Source organism: Cryptomeria japonica, chromosome 4, assembly GCF_030272615.1.
Source record: "Cryptomeria japonica chromosome 4, Sugi_1.0, whole genome shotgun sequence".
In the NCBI taxonomy this organism is placed as follows: Eukaryota; Viridiplantae; Streptophyta; class Pinopsida; order Cupressales; family Cupressaceae; genus Cryptomeria; species Cryptomeria japonica.
Window position 1 is genome coordinate 233,889,723 of NC_081408.1, and position 14,703 is coordinate 233,904,425.

The following is a 14,703-nucleotide window of genomic DNA, read 5'->3' on the forward strand; positions in this document are numbered from 1 at the left end:
CAGATGTTACATTCCAAGTGTTGGATAGAGAACTGGGATACAACATGTTGCTAGGTCGCCCATGGATACATGCCATGCATGCTTTCCCATAAAATTTTCATCAATGTGTTAAGTTTCCATTAATATAATTGAGATCACAATACAAGGTGATCAAATTACTTAGGAGAATGCACTGACAACCAAGTCCCTATCAACCAAGTAGCTCCTCTCACCTCACAAATTGATCCTTGAAAATTGTAGATACATAGGTATCTTCATCTTGCACACCTACAACACCAACCCTCCAAATCAAGGATGAGGGGCGTGGAGAAAATTCTTATTCTGGAATGTTGACTAGTTGTCTCTATCCCTGAAGTCTTTTGGGAGAGCACCACCAAATCTGACAAGTCAATACAAAGGAAAAGAAATAATCAAGTATTTTGACTCTTGTTCATTTGTCAAATGGGGAGAGTTAAATTAGAAATATTTAGAGGAAGATGTGAATAAATGGCTATATAGAGAAGAGGAAGACAATCCCACAATCAAACTACCCTTGGATCAGTATAGAAATGGTTTCAAAATGTTGCAAAGAAATGGTTACGATGTTATAGCAATCTTGAGGGCACAAGATCAAGGAATTGTAGAACCAATATTACCTTTAGAGAACCCAAGAAATCGAGTCCTAGGATATGGAAATGTGACACAAAGATCAATACCAAGGCAAGACACCTCAGTTATATTAAATGTACCTACTCCAACAACACCCCAGCATACCAAAGTAAGTGTTGATCTAGAATCCTCTAGTCAGAACTTGTTAATGATTGTGTTTACACCATCATCACATATAAATGTGGTAATAGAAATTGGCATAGAACCTGGTGGAGATTTAAGTATAGGGCTCACACATCACACACTTATATGGAAATGGAGATTGGTCTAGTATCAGCTAATGACTAAAAAATTAGAAGACTAGAACCGCTCATTCAAGAGATGAGTGCTCTCTCAATAGTATAAAAAGGATCTACAAGTCAGGGAAATGTTCCACTAATCATCAATGTTGTGTATTTTTCACTTTCTCATCGAAGAAATTGAAGAAACTTATGAAGAGGGATTAGACATAGAAACACATATTAAAATTGAGACCGATTCCCAGGAATATGAATGGATGTCTCTCCATAGCTGTTGTAATGGTGGTGAAAAAGGGTGATGGATAAATCAAGAGGAAAGCTTTTCTCTCCTCAAGAGAAAGAGTGAAAGTTTCACAAAAGATTTCCTTCAACCTCTCATGCCCATTACATTTAAAAGAGGGGGGGAAGTTCACTAAGTGAATTGACAATGGATTTGGAAAGTGAAAGTAACCCCTCTTTTAGAATGCGATAGGTTGAATTATGCGATTTAAGACTAAGTGTAAATATGACAAAGAAATGATTATAAGTTGAGATAGAAATATGGAAAGAAGTTGTGCACTTGGAATTAGTAGTAAAATGTTGAGACAAAGCTCCCCTGCAAATTTGGGAGAAATTTGTCAGGACTGTGTTGAAAGTGTACATGGTCCTCCGAAAAATCCGCGCGACAAAAAGTGTTTTTTTGCCTCTGAAAATGAAGTCCAAATCTGCAAATACAACTGCACACCTGCAACCTACACATAGAAAAGAGAGAAAATGTTGTTGGGATTGAGGGTTTTCCTTTAGTCAAGCCCCGATTTTGGAATTAACCAAATGGTGAAAAGTACTTGCAAGTAATGAAAGTATATAACTGAAATGAAATTCACCTCTAGAGAGGGTATAATTGAAATGTAGATAGAGTTGTTTGAAGGATATGTAGAATTGAATGTCAAAAGAGATCTCTACTTCAATGGTTGAATCCTTGACTTGAATGCAACACCTAGCCTTGATAGGAGACTTGGGAATGCTCAATGCTTGAAAGGAATGCTTGTATGCTTGAATGCTTGATTTCACTTAAGATTGCAATTTACACTTCATGTATGCTTATTGAACTCAACTTATGCCAATAGGAGAGAGGAATGGATCTTATATATTCATCAATTAGGGTTAATTAACTAATTTTTTGTTATAGGCCTACATAGGGAAACTTTTCTCACTTTCCAAATGCAAATCCCAATGCAAAGTTTGATCAGAATGGGCCCAAAATAGGGCAAGGATAGGGGCGCCACTTTTAGAATCCAAGAACACTAAGAAGGGGGGGTGAATAAGTGTTCTACCGGTGAGATCAATTTTAACCTTACTAACAAATTTTTTCAGTAACCAGTAACCATAAAAGAATATAACATCAAGTAGAAATCAAGTAACCACAAGTGGATACACCATAACATAGAGATTTATATGTGGAAAACCTCAAAGAGGAAAACCACAGTGGGATTGGTTACCCACAATATCTATCCATTGGCTAGAAGAATAAATATTACAATAGGGGCTTGCACATGCAGGAAGGCCAACAACCTAAAGTGCATTACTCATCACAATAGGAGTCTCACTGACTACAGACACCAAATATGGAGTTGCAAACAAAATTCTGAACTCTAAAAGTGCATCTACTATGTTGGATGAGTTTTGGTTAAAGCACAGTGTGTACCGGTTTTCACTGTGTCCTCCCTTACCTATATTTTGCTTCGCTTCCCAAACCTCTAAATCGATCAAGATCACTCACACAATATCACATGACTATATTACATTACAATTTCAAAATAACCTAATCAGATTGACTTAAATATCCTTCCCAAACACAAACATAAATGCCTTATGTCATCTTACAATGATATTACAATTTATTTACATGTTGGCCTAGACAAAAATAAATACATTAAACTTTGTGACCAATGTCACTGATCGTTGCTATGTAGACCTACTAGATCAATCTCCTATGTCGGCCTCATATATTGGTTCCTAGTTTTCCAGTTTCCCTTGATTGTTGGTGCCGGCTCATTTGTGTGTCGGATGAATTGATTGCCGGACGCCAAACAATGAGTACTGGTGAGTATAAAACCCAAAATTGTATGTGTTGCCATCAATGACAATACAACTAAACTGAATGAGTGTCAATTGCCAACAATCTCCCCCTTTGGCATTGATGGAAACACTCATGTGAAAAATGAATCACTAAAGTGTTGTTCTAGCTCCTCCCAAAATTGATGACCAAAACTGACACTTCTCCCCCTAAGCTATACATTACTATTGTATATCCCTTAACATTTTTCACATCAACCTCTCCCCCTTCAACATCAATGACAAAGTCAGGGTACATAAAGAATAAAAGAATGAAAGAAAAACTGTGATTACTGGATCTAGATGAACTTGAATATATCCAGGTAAGAACCCTTCAAAAATCCTAAGTAAGTATCCCAGACGGTTTTCAATGTTCCCAAAATAGATACAAACCCATTAAGAATGTATGCATGTATTTTTTATTTTGTTCACTGGATTAATTTGTCCATATCTTTCTCCAAGGCTGATATCTCAGATTCTGCAACCAAAATTTGACCATCAATGGCATTGGTGAATGACTAAGTACCATCAAAATTGTTAGCTAGATGTTCCAATCGAAAATTTGCCGCTTTTATTTTTACCTCCAGATCAGCTATAAGTTTGTTGGTGTTAGTGTAAGACCTATATATACAACTGCACTAATTAAGAGCCTCATCAATCTTTGTTAGTTCCACTACCATCTTAGCCTTGTGTGATGTGATCATGTTATCACAGGTGACCTTTATAGCTGCGTTGTACCTTTCAACTAACTACCGGTTTGATATATGTTGAAGAGTTTTAAACTCTTTGGAAATATGCTCTATCAAACCTTTCAATTTACCAGATGGACTTCCAATCTGATCTACCTTATATTTTGGTGCAAGCTTCTACAAAACTGGAATGGCCTGCTCAATCACCTGCTTAGCTTCAAACCCTTCCTTCCTTAACTTCTGAGTTGCCACATACATCAATTCAAAACTGCTCAGTTGCTCAATATTCTTATGTGCAAAATCAACTTGACCAGATGAGTCAAGTGCCAACAATGAATGACTATCCAAAATTTTCTTTGAGGATTCAACCTTAAGACTTGCACTAGTGGGTTCACCACTTGGTGCAGTTACCTACTCAATCTTAACCTCTTCTATATGTACATTTGTTGTTAGAGGTTCAATATCTTCAACCTATTTATTTTTTGTATCCACATAAATAACCTCTATATCTAGAATTTTTTGTTCCAGTGTATCCTTCTTATCCTATATAGTTTCAATATTATCTACAAGTTTCTCTATATTTTGTATAGGTGATACTACCAGAGGAATATCCTTTGTTAGTTTTTATTCCAAAACTGGTGGATCCATACCTAATATACCTTTCCCCTTATCATCTATCGGGATGTCTACAATCATGTACTTTGGAGGGACTTTCGGTGATATGAAGAATCCAGGTTTATCTACAAAGAATTTTATCTAAGCCTCATGTGTCTCCTTAACTATCTCATTTACTCTACCTACCATGAGACTCACATGCCGGTGCCTACTCCAGAAAATTGTTTTATTTGCAAACTCTAGCCATTGACGCACCTCTTCATCTTTGATGGATCCACAAATAGTTAACAACTCTTATATCTTTATATGTTTATCCTCTTCAACTGAAAATAACCTTCTAGCATCTAGTTTATTGTAAAAATCACCCGGTATTTGTCTCTTTATCTCTATTAGTGCTTTCTTATATATATCTAAGTATAACAAAACTGCTTCCTCAATTTCTATTTGCTCCTTATCATCCATATGTACATAATAATGTTGTATATTACTCAAAATTCCATCCTTAGTTATTTGATCAATCAACTCAGCAATTGAGAGAGGAGGAATGACTTTAATACTCTTACCAGATTCGAGAGCTATGTCTGCATTTGATTTCTTCTTCTTGTTGGGAGTAGGAGTAGACTCCTTAACTAGTTTCCTCTTCTTTGTGGGATTCCTCTCCTTTAGAATTTTCTTTGGGGCTGTTGGAGGGGTTACCTTCACTTTCTATTTCTTTACTTAGGATTCTTCCTCTAAATTCATATGAAATTCTTGGGAATTAATTTGGAATCATCATCAGTATCAGAACTAGATGTTACAAGGGAAATATAAGTCTTTGGTTTCTTCCTCTTTACTACACCCTTGCTGGTGACGCCTGAACTGTTGTCGAAGAAGATCCTTTAGCTAGTCCAATGATCTGTTCAATTTTAGAAGACATCATCTGTACAGCTTCCCCAACCTTCTTGATTTTTCCTTCCCTTTTCTTCTTTCTAAAACCTATCTGAACTTCAGATTCCTTCTACTTTGCTATCCCAAAGGTTTTATCAGCTTCATCAATTGGGGCATCAATAAGAGTCATGGCATATAAGTCCAAGATCTCATCATCAACCTAATAGCTCATCTTAGTGATCCAAATCTTCCTTGGTTGCACTACCTCCATTAGTGTTTCATCCTTCTTCAACATAAAGCATATTTCAGTTGAATATTTGTCAACTATATGCTTTGGAACTCTCTCTCTACCTCATTGTTTTTTGAAATGATTTGAAATAACCCTATAGAATGGAGTCTCTCTCATTTTCCTATCCCAAACCTCTTATAGCCTCTTTAATTTGTTTTCCTACCGGCATATCAAATTCCCATTGCATTTTATTGGATCCTAGTAATTCATTCAAAAAGAAAATAATCAAGAAAACAACAAGGTTGCCATACCGGAAAACAACTTTCTTCTCACCCTTAATCTTCCCTAGGTTTATAATTAACTCATCACACATCCATTGACAGAGATCATACTTTTCATTTTACTTGATCATCTTGTGAGAACAGTAAATGCATGAATTGGAAACATAGTTCAACTGGTTTGATTAGGTTACCTTATAGTCAATGACCATGCTTGGAAATAGAATAGCTTTGTCTCTGATAATACTTATCCTCATTGACTGGTTGTCAAAAGTTGTGCCAGTTAACTTCTCCACCTCATTGTTAGGGATTTTCTTACTTTCTGGAACTTGACCAATTTGGGGCAAACTAGTGATTGCACGAATAGCCTCCTTAGTGATCTTGTAAGGTCGGTCTAGCCATATAAATTCCTCGTGGACTCGGCTCAACACATACTAGATCGTATCATCTTCGAATTCTGAAATCTCCAAAATGTCCATGAAACTTGGATCCTTTAGAATTTGGAATTATAGTTTCATCGATCCATTTCTGTTCAATAGATTTGTCATATACATTGTTTTGATCTCAGCATAACCCAAATCCTCCAAAGAGCAGTGGATATATGCATGAACATCCTCAACATACAAGACTCCATCTGGAACCCTAGAAAATGCACCGACTAAATCATTAACCTTCGCAATCTGAGGGCATTGCTTGAAAACAGGGTGTGGATGATCCTTGATGTCAACAACAATAGGGGTAGCCACACCTACTGGAGCAGAGGTCCATCCAAAAGCCATTGCAAACAAAATATATCTCAGAAACTAATAAAATACCTCACAACCTTCGCCAATGAAAGCTCTTGAATATCCACTCTAAATGCATTGAAATTAGCTGAAAATGCTCTTCATCACCTTGAATCACCTTGAACTCTCTTTGCTTCACTCTAAATGTTGTGTGATAAAAAATGAACCAACATTTCCTTTTTATTCTATGAAAACCCTAATTTGTCATTGACATTAATGCATGTCGACAATATCATACTGGATTCAAAATCTATAATCTTAGTACCGGAAAATCTCTAGATTGACTTCTACAAGATTTGAAATGGGCTTTTAGATTGCTACTAGGGGCAATGCAATATTTATCATTGATTTGCCTTCCCCTAAGGCTAATGCCTTAGTTACTAGATGAGTTTCCTGCCGGTGCGGGAAGATTTTGCTCTGCTGGTTGAGTAACCGAGTTGATTGTCTTTGCTAGTTGATCTTCATATTTCCTAACCCATTTCTTCTCATGCTCTTTTTGGATATATTCAACCTTTTGTTTTCCTTTCTCATCATTTCCTATCAGATTGTTCTTTCTTTTGCAGAATTTAGCAATATGTATCTTTGATCATTCCTTGACCTGCATTGATTAGCCATATGTCCAAACTTTCCACGTGCATTACATTTCATATTCATTATAAAATCTTCTATCCTATGACCATACTTCTTTCAATTTGAACATTGACCAGGAACTGCATTATTATCTTGATTTGCTCTATTTCTACAATGTCTTGTCATATGACCAAATTTATTACAAACAAAACATCTACCATTAAATTTATGTGCATTGGGTTTCCTTACCGGTATTTTTTGATTTTGATTGACAGGTGGATTCTCCTAACTAGTTGTTTCATTTTCATTTATGGTACCATATCTTTCTCCATGCTCAAATCCAAGACCTCTAGTGTCTCCCTTATGCCTTTGATCCTTCAATAACTCATCAAGTTTTGTAGAACTGGCCTTAAACTTGTCTTTGTATTCATTTGCAATATCTAGATCTCCCCTTAGGACTGTTATGAATATTTCCAACTCCTGCTCATTATTCTAGGATTGCACCAGTTCAGTTCTCAACATATCATTCTCATGCACTAGCCTAATGCATTCCTCATATCTGTCTTTCAGCGACCTACCAATATTTTCATCATTCTTCTTTTGGTCTTCAATCTCCTTGGACATCCTCATACTTAGGGCTTGCATTTCATTCTTCACGATACCATTCTCCTAACACAACTTCTGACATTGTTCCTTAAGGGAATCCTTCTCTTCATCATCCTATTTTTGCAAAAGTTCCTTCTAGCTTGAACAAATGATAGCCTCTCCTATAGGATAAGAATGAATTCCTTTGCAGAGTTCAATTCATCTTGCAACTTTAAGTTCTTCATTATTTCAGCATCATAGTCCTCAAGTGATACTTCAAGTTGTTTCTCCATACTCGTCTACATGGATTTCGGATTCAATATCTTCCTCAAGCTATTAGACTTACTCCAAGGCACCATGCTCTGATACCATTTTTTGGAATCCAAGAACACTGAAAGGGGGGTTGAATCAGTGTTCTACTGGTGAGATCAATTTTAACCTTATTAACAAAAAATTTTGGTAACTGGTAACCATAAAAGAATATAAAAACAAGTAGAAATGAAGTAACCACAAGAGCATACACTATAACATAGAGATTTATGTGTGGAAAACCTCAAAAAGGAAAAACCACAGTGGGATTGGTGACCCACAATATCTATCCACCGGCCAGATGAATAAATATTACAATAGGGGCCTGCACATGTAGTAAGGCCAATAACCTAGAGCTCACTTCTCATCACAATAGGAGTCTCACTGACTATAGACACCAAATATGGAGTTACAAACAAAATTTTGAAATTTGAAAGTGCGTTTGCTATGCTAGATGAGTTCCAGTTAAAGAACAATCTATATCAATTTTCACTATGTGCTCCCTTACAGGTATTTTGCTTCGCTTCCCAAACCTCTAAATCAATCTCCAAGACCAACTATAGAATATTACATTCGCTTTGAGTAGTGTGAACATGTCTCGGGTCTCCAGTTAGTCTTAGGGAGTCAATTTGCCAATGTGAAGATAGAAATGTGGTTAAAAATTTTAAGGTCACAATTTTATGACGATACATTTATCCCCCACTTTAGCGGGAGTATAAGTGTATTCCAATACTTCTGGTAAAGTACAAGGAAACAAGATTGAAAGACTTTCACCATGTCAAGGAGGCAAGATACACCAAGCCCCTAGTGGACTAAGGATCTTACGACATCAATTGACAAAATAAAAGGGATGATCAAGAGAGAGAACCATGACTACAAGTAGAAAGGTTCCCCTCACTACGATTCATAAAAAGAAAGAATACCAAAAATTACAAAGGAAAGCCAAGTTCACTAAAAAACATTGAGTATCAAGAAGGAAAATATGAGCAGAGTGTATGCCCCCACGTTAAAGAGATCACGCACGCCTTATCGGGAGTGATATCTTTAAGGTAGGATACACCCAAGAGAGAAAGAGAGGGAGCACGTTATTGCAAGGATTTAGTCCCCAATCGAGGAATAAAATGAAGGATAATGAATAGAAAACACAAGGCACGAGGTATTTTTGCTTTCCTTGGGGTCAGTATTTTGTATGATAACTCATGTATATCATATGTATATGTGCATAGAATAGTTGTCATTCCCCAAAGAAAAGAAACTACCTTGGAAGAAAGGGAATAGAAGGTGTCTTTTGAGTCAACATGAAAGAGACCAAAAGAGATCTCAATGCTTTGCATCATCCTCAAGTAGACATTACTAGGGAACATAGAGGAACAAGGTTACACATAGAAGAATAATCACAAAAGAGAAAGAAAAGAGAGAGAGGTAGAGGATCTATGGTGCTAATGTAGCTAGTCTAGCACAACATCCACCTTCCAATCTTGCTGATCACTATTTTACGAAGGAAGGAAACACACAAGAGGAGCAACATCGAGCACAACAAATGGAGCTATCACAAGATCCAAACAAGGACTATGTTTATGTGCTAAGTCACTTTGTTCATTTCTAGGAGCTAGGATTAACGTTTTTGAAAATTTCGTAGATAAATGTTTGTCCACATCAACGTATTCATAGTCACTATCAGAAGCATTAGGAGTTGTATTTCCATCATGAATAACATTTTTACCTATTTCTTCATCAAGATTTATAGAAAGAGAAGCACGCACACGAATAGGAGTAAAACCATCACATGTTTTTTGCAACTTATGATTTGGAGATGTAGGTTCAACATCTTGTTTAGAAGAAAAGGGAATCATGTTAACTATTGGAGTTTTTGGAGATCGAATGTTTTGAGGCACAACTTCACAAGCTCGAGCATGATGCTTTCATCGACATTCTCTCGCACAACGATTCCGTCGAGTCTTAGTGGAAGACTGAGAAGGAGGAGGAATATTATCATCTCTAGTAGTTGGAGGTTTAGTTTGAGGTCTTTTAGGTTGGGCAAGAGGAGAGGTAGGTCTCTTCTCTCTATAATAAAAAGGAGGTGGAATTGGACCATATAAAGGAGGAATGTTTGGTGTAGGAAGGAGACTAGGCCCATCATGAGGAGGAGGTATAGGTCTAACCTTAGGAGGAATATTGTTATTCTTCTTAGGAGTAGGTATAGTTCATCCATAGGAATAGGTTGGGAAGCTTCCTTAGGAGGAAGATTAGTTCTATCCATCAAGGGAAGAACCTCATCTTCAAGAAGGATGGGAATATTAATTGTTGGAGTTCTAGGTTGGCTTAAGGATAAGATCACATCTTTCTTCCACTTTTGATAAGATTGAAAGAGAGCATCGCTTCTTGGTTCAAGAGATTAGAATTTTTTAGGCCAAAAGAAATCAATAGGAACACCTGGGCTTCTTTCAGGTGGTTGAAATAAGATATGGTTAACAGTTATTACTTCTCCATTGTGAGGAATTTTTAAAAACTTATGGATTGGAGAAGCAATAGCCTTCATGGAAGATAGCCAAGGGTAGCCCAACATCACACAAAATTTCTTAGAGGAAGGAATGATAACAAGGATGACATCCATAGATTTAGTGTGAACCTCAATAGGAAGTGTGATAGAACCAATGGTAGGACAAGAGAATCCATCGAATAACTTAACAACCACATTAGTGTTATAATAGATTGGTTAATGCAAACATAAAGTGAAAAGATACTCCTTAGTGATAACATTAACCATGCAAGAGGGATCAATAAGAACACCATGACAAGGCATATCCTAAATCTTCTCAACTATGTATAGAGGTCCCTCAGGTGCTCTAATGGTCTCACTAGGGTCAAATGCGATACATAAGTCCTTAGGTTTTCTTTGTTTCTCTACCATATTCACCAAATTTTGAACCGTAGTAGTCACATCAGAAGGAGAGAAAGAGGTATGTTTAGTCTCAAACACATTAGAGGTATGAGAAGTTAAAGGATCAGTAAAAATATTAAGATTTTGATTAGAAGGAGCTACTGATTTGTTGCCCTTATCATTCACACCTACCACATATATAGTATTATTATCAATCAAATCCCGAATCTTACTTTTTAATGCAAAATATTTCTCAGTATCATGATTGGGTTGACGATGAAATTGACAAAATGAATTATTATCAAAGTAAAGTGAGGTTGCCCTAGAAGGGTCAATTGGTTTTATTGAAGGAAGTTTGATAACATTTCTTTGTAACAATTGAGACATAATACTATGTAAAGATTCATTTAAAGGAGTAAATTGTCTTTCTCTTTTAAAAAATATAGAAATAGGAGGCACACCTATTGTAGCATTCACATTGTTGTTGTTGATGTTTTCATTGAATTTGATGAATCCTTTTCTTGGTTTTAACTTCGCAAATAGTTGTTGAGCATTGTCACCCTTATTACTTAGATAAATAGGAGTGGATTGCTCTAGTTGACTCACAGGCAATTGATAATTGTGAAGTGGTGCGCACAACTGCGGAAAGGAAGTAAACTTAGAAAGGAGAAGTTTATCTCTAATATCTTTTTGCAAATTAGAAATGAAAATTCTTTGAATATCATTATCAGGCACTTGAAAAGAAATTTGAGAACACAAATGCTTATATCTACCAATGAAATCAGTCACTTTTTATTTAACACCTTGTTTACAATGTATTAAATCAGTCAAAGTGATTTTAGGACCTATTTTGTTTTGAAATTATTGAATAAAAGTATTTGCTAATTGTTGAAAAGAAGTAATAGAATAGAAAGGCAAAGAGAAATACCATTGTAAAGCCTTATCTCTCAATGTTCTAGTAAACAATTTTTCAAGCAATCTTTGTACATAAGCAAAGTTAGTACACAAGGTTTGAAATGTCTTGAAATGTGTTAAAGGATCACCTTTTCCATTATAGAGTTCCAATTGAGGGACTTCAACATGTTTAGGAGGGACAACTCTAACAATATCAAGAGAAAGTGGGATCACAACGTCAAATGTCGGCACACTAAACTTGGATTAACTCATAGAAGCAATTTGTTGCTGCAATGATGACACCGTTTGAGCATGTTTATTAATGGTTGCTTTGGTTGAAGAATTTATGTTAGACATGTTTGATTGAGAAGGTAGTGTGATTTTGAAAGAAGACATTGATCAAGAATAAGGTGGAGGAACACTATGATAAGTAGGCATAGGAGATGATTGAGTAGGAAAAGGGACACTAAAAGGAGGAATAGAATGATTAGATGAATTTCCCCCTTGCGTCACATTTATTGGGTGAGAGACAAGAGGAATACTTATTGAAGGCAAAGGTAAGGACACAGGATTGATTGATGAAGCGGGATTGTCCCCATGAAGTTAATGTTTGTAGGTGTGACATTTTGAGTTGATGTAGCCATGATTTTTGAAGTGAAAGTAGGAATGCTAGCCATCAGAGTGGTCAAAGGAATAGAATGATTGATTTGTGTAGAAAGTTGTGAATAGCCTAAGTTCTTAGCACAACTCTTTATAGGCATGACATTAGAATCAACAATATGAGCAATGCCATGCAATATATCAATTCCATTCTTATCACTTTGAATCATGCACTTCAGGCCTTCAATTAATGGAAGAGATTTACTATTAGGGTATTATTGGGACATCCATTGTTGAAAGTTGTCAAATTGATTATCCAAATTTGAAAGTTGATCTATAGATACTCTATTCAAATCTTCTTCTCCATTATTGTGATCTTTTAGACTTGAAGAATTGAGGTGTACTAACATGTTCCATGCATTCTCTGCCATCCTTCACCTATGAGAGTTGCCTAAATTAGTTTCATATAATGACAATTTTCTTGTGAATAAGAATTGATCTACGAATTTGCTTAAACTAAAACTCGCTATATCAATGCCAATTCAAATGAAACTTTGATTAATATTGAAATTAATGATGTTTTCTAAGAACTCAAATCTAATTAGTCTCAACCATACACAAATCATTCATCAATATCCTAGCAGGTAAGTAATAATAGACTGATCGCTGCTCCAAAGTCACAGTTATACTCTTGCAATCAGACCTCAAGTTGCCAATTTTAATGTCACAACACCATTATTGAATAAGTGTGAATTATTGATCAAATGTTGAAGCACTACCTTATAATGCAATCTCCAAATGTGAAGACACATTCGCTATCAAAAAGTGGTTTGATATCACTAGAATACGAAGTCACATCATATAGAAGAAGTGGTTGTGCATAAAATGCAATAGATTTTCACTCTTGGGAGATTGCATCAATCACTAATTGCTCCACGCAAACCAATCATTTGTCTAACCACTTGCATTGAATGTCTTCACCAAATGATTGGATTGATCTTGATTTTCAACAACCATGTATTGATTAAGCATCATGGGAAGCAAGTGCTAAGGTAGCGTAATTGAATGCTTGCAATTCGCTCTATGAAAATCGCTATTGAATCCACCTTCATTGCATCGACTAAGCAACTTACTTCATATATTGTTCAAGTGTTGGGATGTAATTGCTTAGCACGAATCATCCTTCCTAGTTGATTTGAATGATTAAATGACTTGCATCATTTAAAGCATTACTCCCTCTTTCCTCACAATCAAATAAGGCAAAATCATAAGGCATCAAGAGAAATGATGAAATCATTAAAAACAAAGACATAGTGATTGTTAGCAATGACAAAGTCATTGAGAGGATCAACAAAGTAATGGAGAGCAATGACAAAGTCATTGAGAGCATTGACAAAGTTATTGAAATCAATGACATATCGATTGCTAGCAATGACAAAGTCATTGAGAGCAATGATAGGAGGTGTTTAAGGAAATGATAGGGTGATTGCTAGCAATGACAAGAGTGTTTTCATGCCTAAGCTAATTTTCTTGATTTTCAATTTTGCACTTCTTCCAAAAAAAGATAATAGTTAAATGACTCTACAACTATCCTAGATAGAAGAAAAAAGTGGGGTTCCCCATTTGCAATGGGGTGATGTGTGATTTGGTCACAACAATAGTTTTCTTGAAAAAGACATAAGTTTTGTCCAAGAGCTCCATTTTTCAAAAATGAATAGGCATTGGAAATGTATTGAAAAGAACTATACTAGTACAAGGTTAATTTTTATATATTTTGTATCAAATTTTGTAATTTTTATCATTGTAGGTCTAGAAAGCATTGTTATATTGTAAAGCTTTGTAATTACACTAATGATAAAGTGCCAACATCATAATCTCTTGGGGAGGGGTGATCTTTGAAACCAGTGGAAAGGGGGGTGTCTCCTGTGTCTTCCTTTTTGCCTTTTTTTTTTTGCTTTACAATCTACTTTTCAACAATCATGGATGCATCAATAGTTCCTAATTTACCTCCATATAACTATTTTGAATGGATATATAAGATATTGATCTATTTCAAAAAGCATGGATACCACTAGGTTATGATGGAACTTGAAACAAAACCTAAGGATGATGCAAAACAAATAAAATGGTTTAACAAATGAGATGAAGCATTTTGGTACTCTGTGCATGTTAGTCTCTTCAGACCTATTTTGTTGTATTGAATCTGCTGCTATGTCAAATGGACTGTAGACCACATTGGAAAACCTCTTTGTAAGAATGATGAGTTAAGGGGTCATCAATTAGAGAGTGAACTCATAGGGTTGAGTCCTACAAATTTTGACACCATACAAGACTTCATGAATTTAAAAGCCATTATATTGCAATTGGGACAATGTAGAATCAAGAAGGATGATAAGCAGTTGATCTTGAGTATTCTTTCT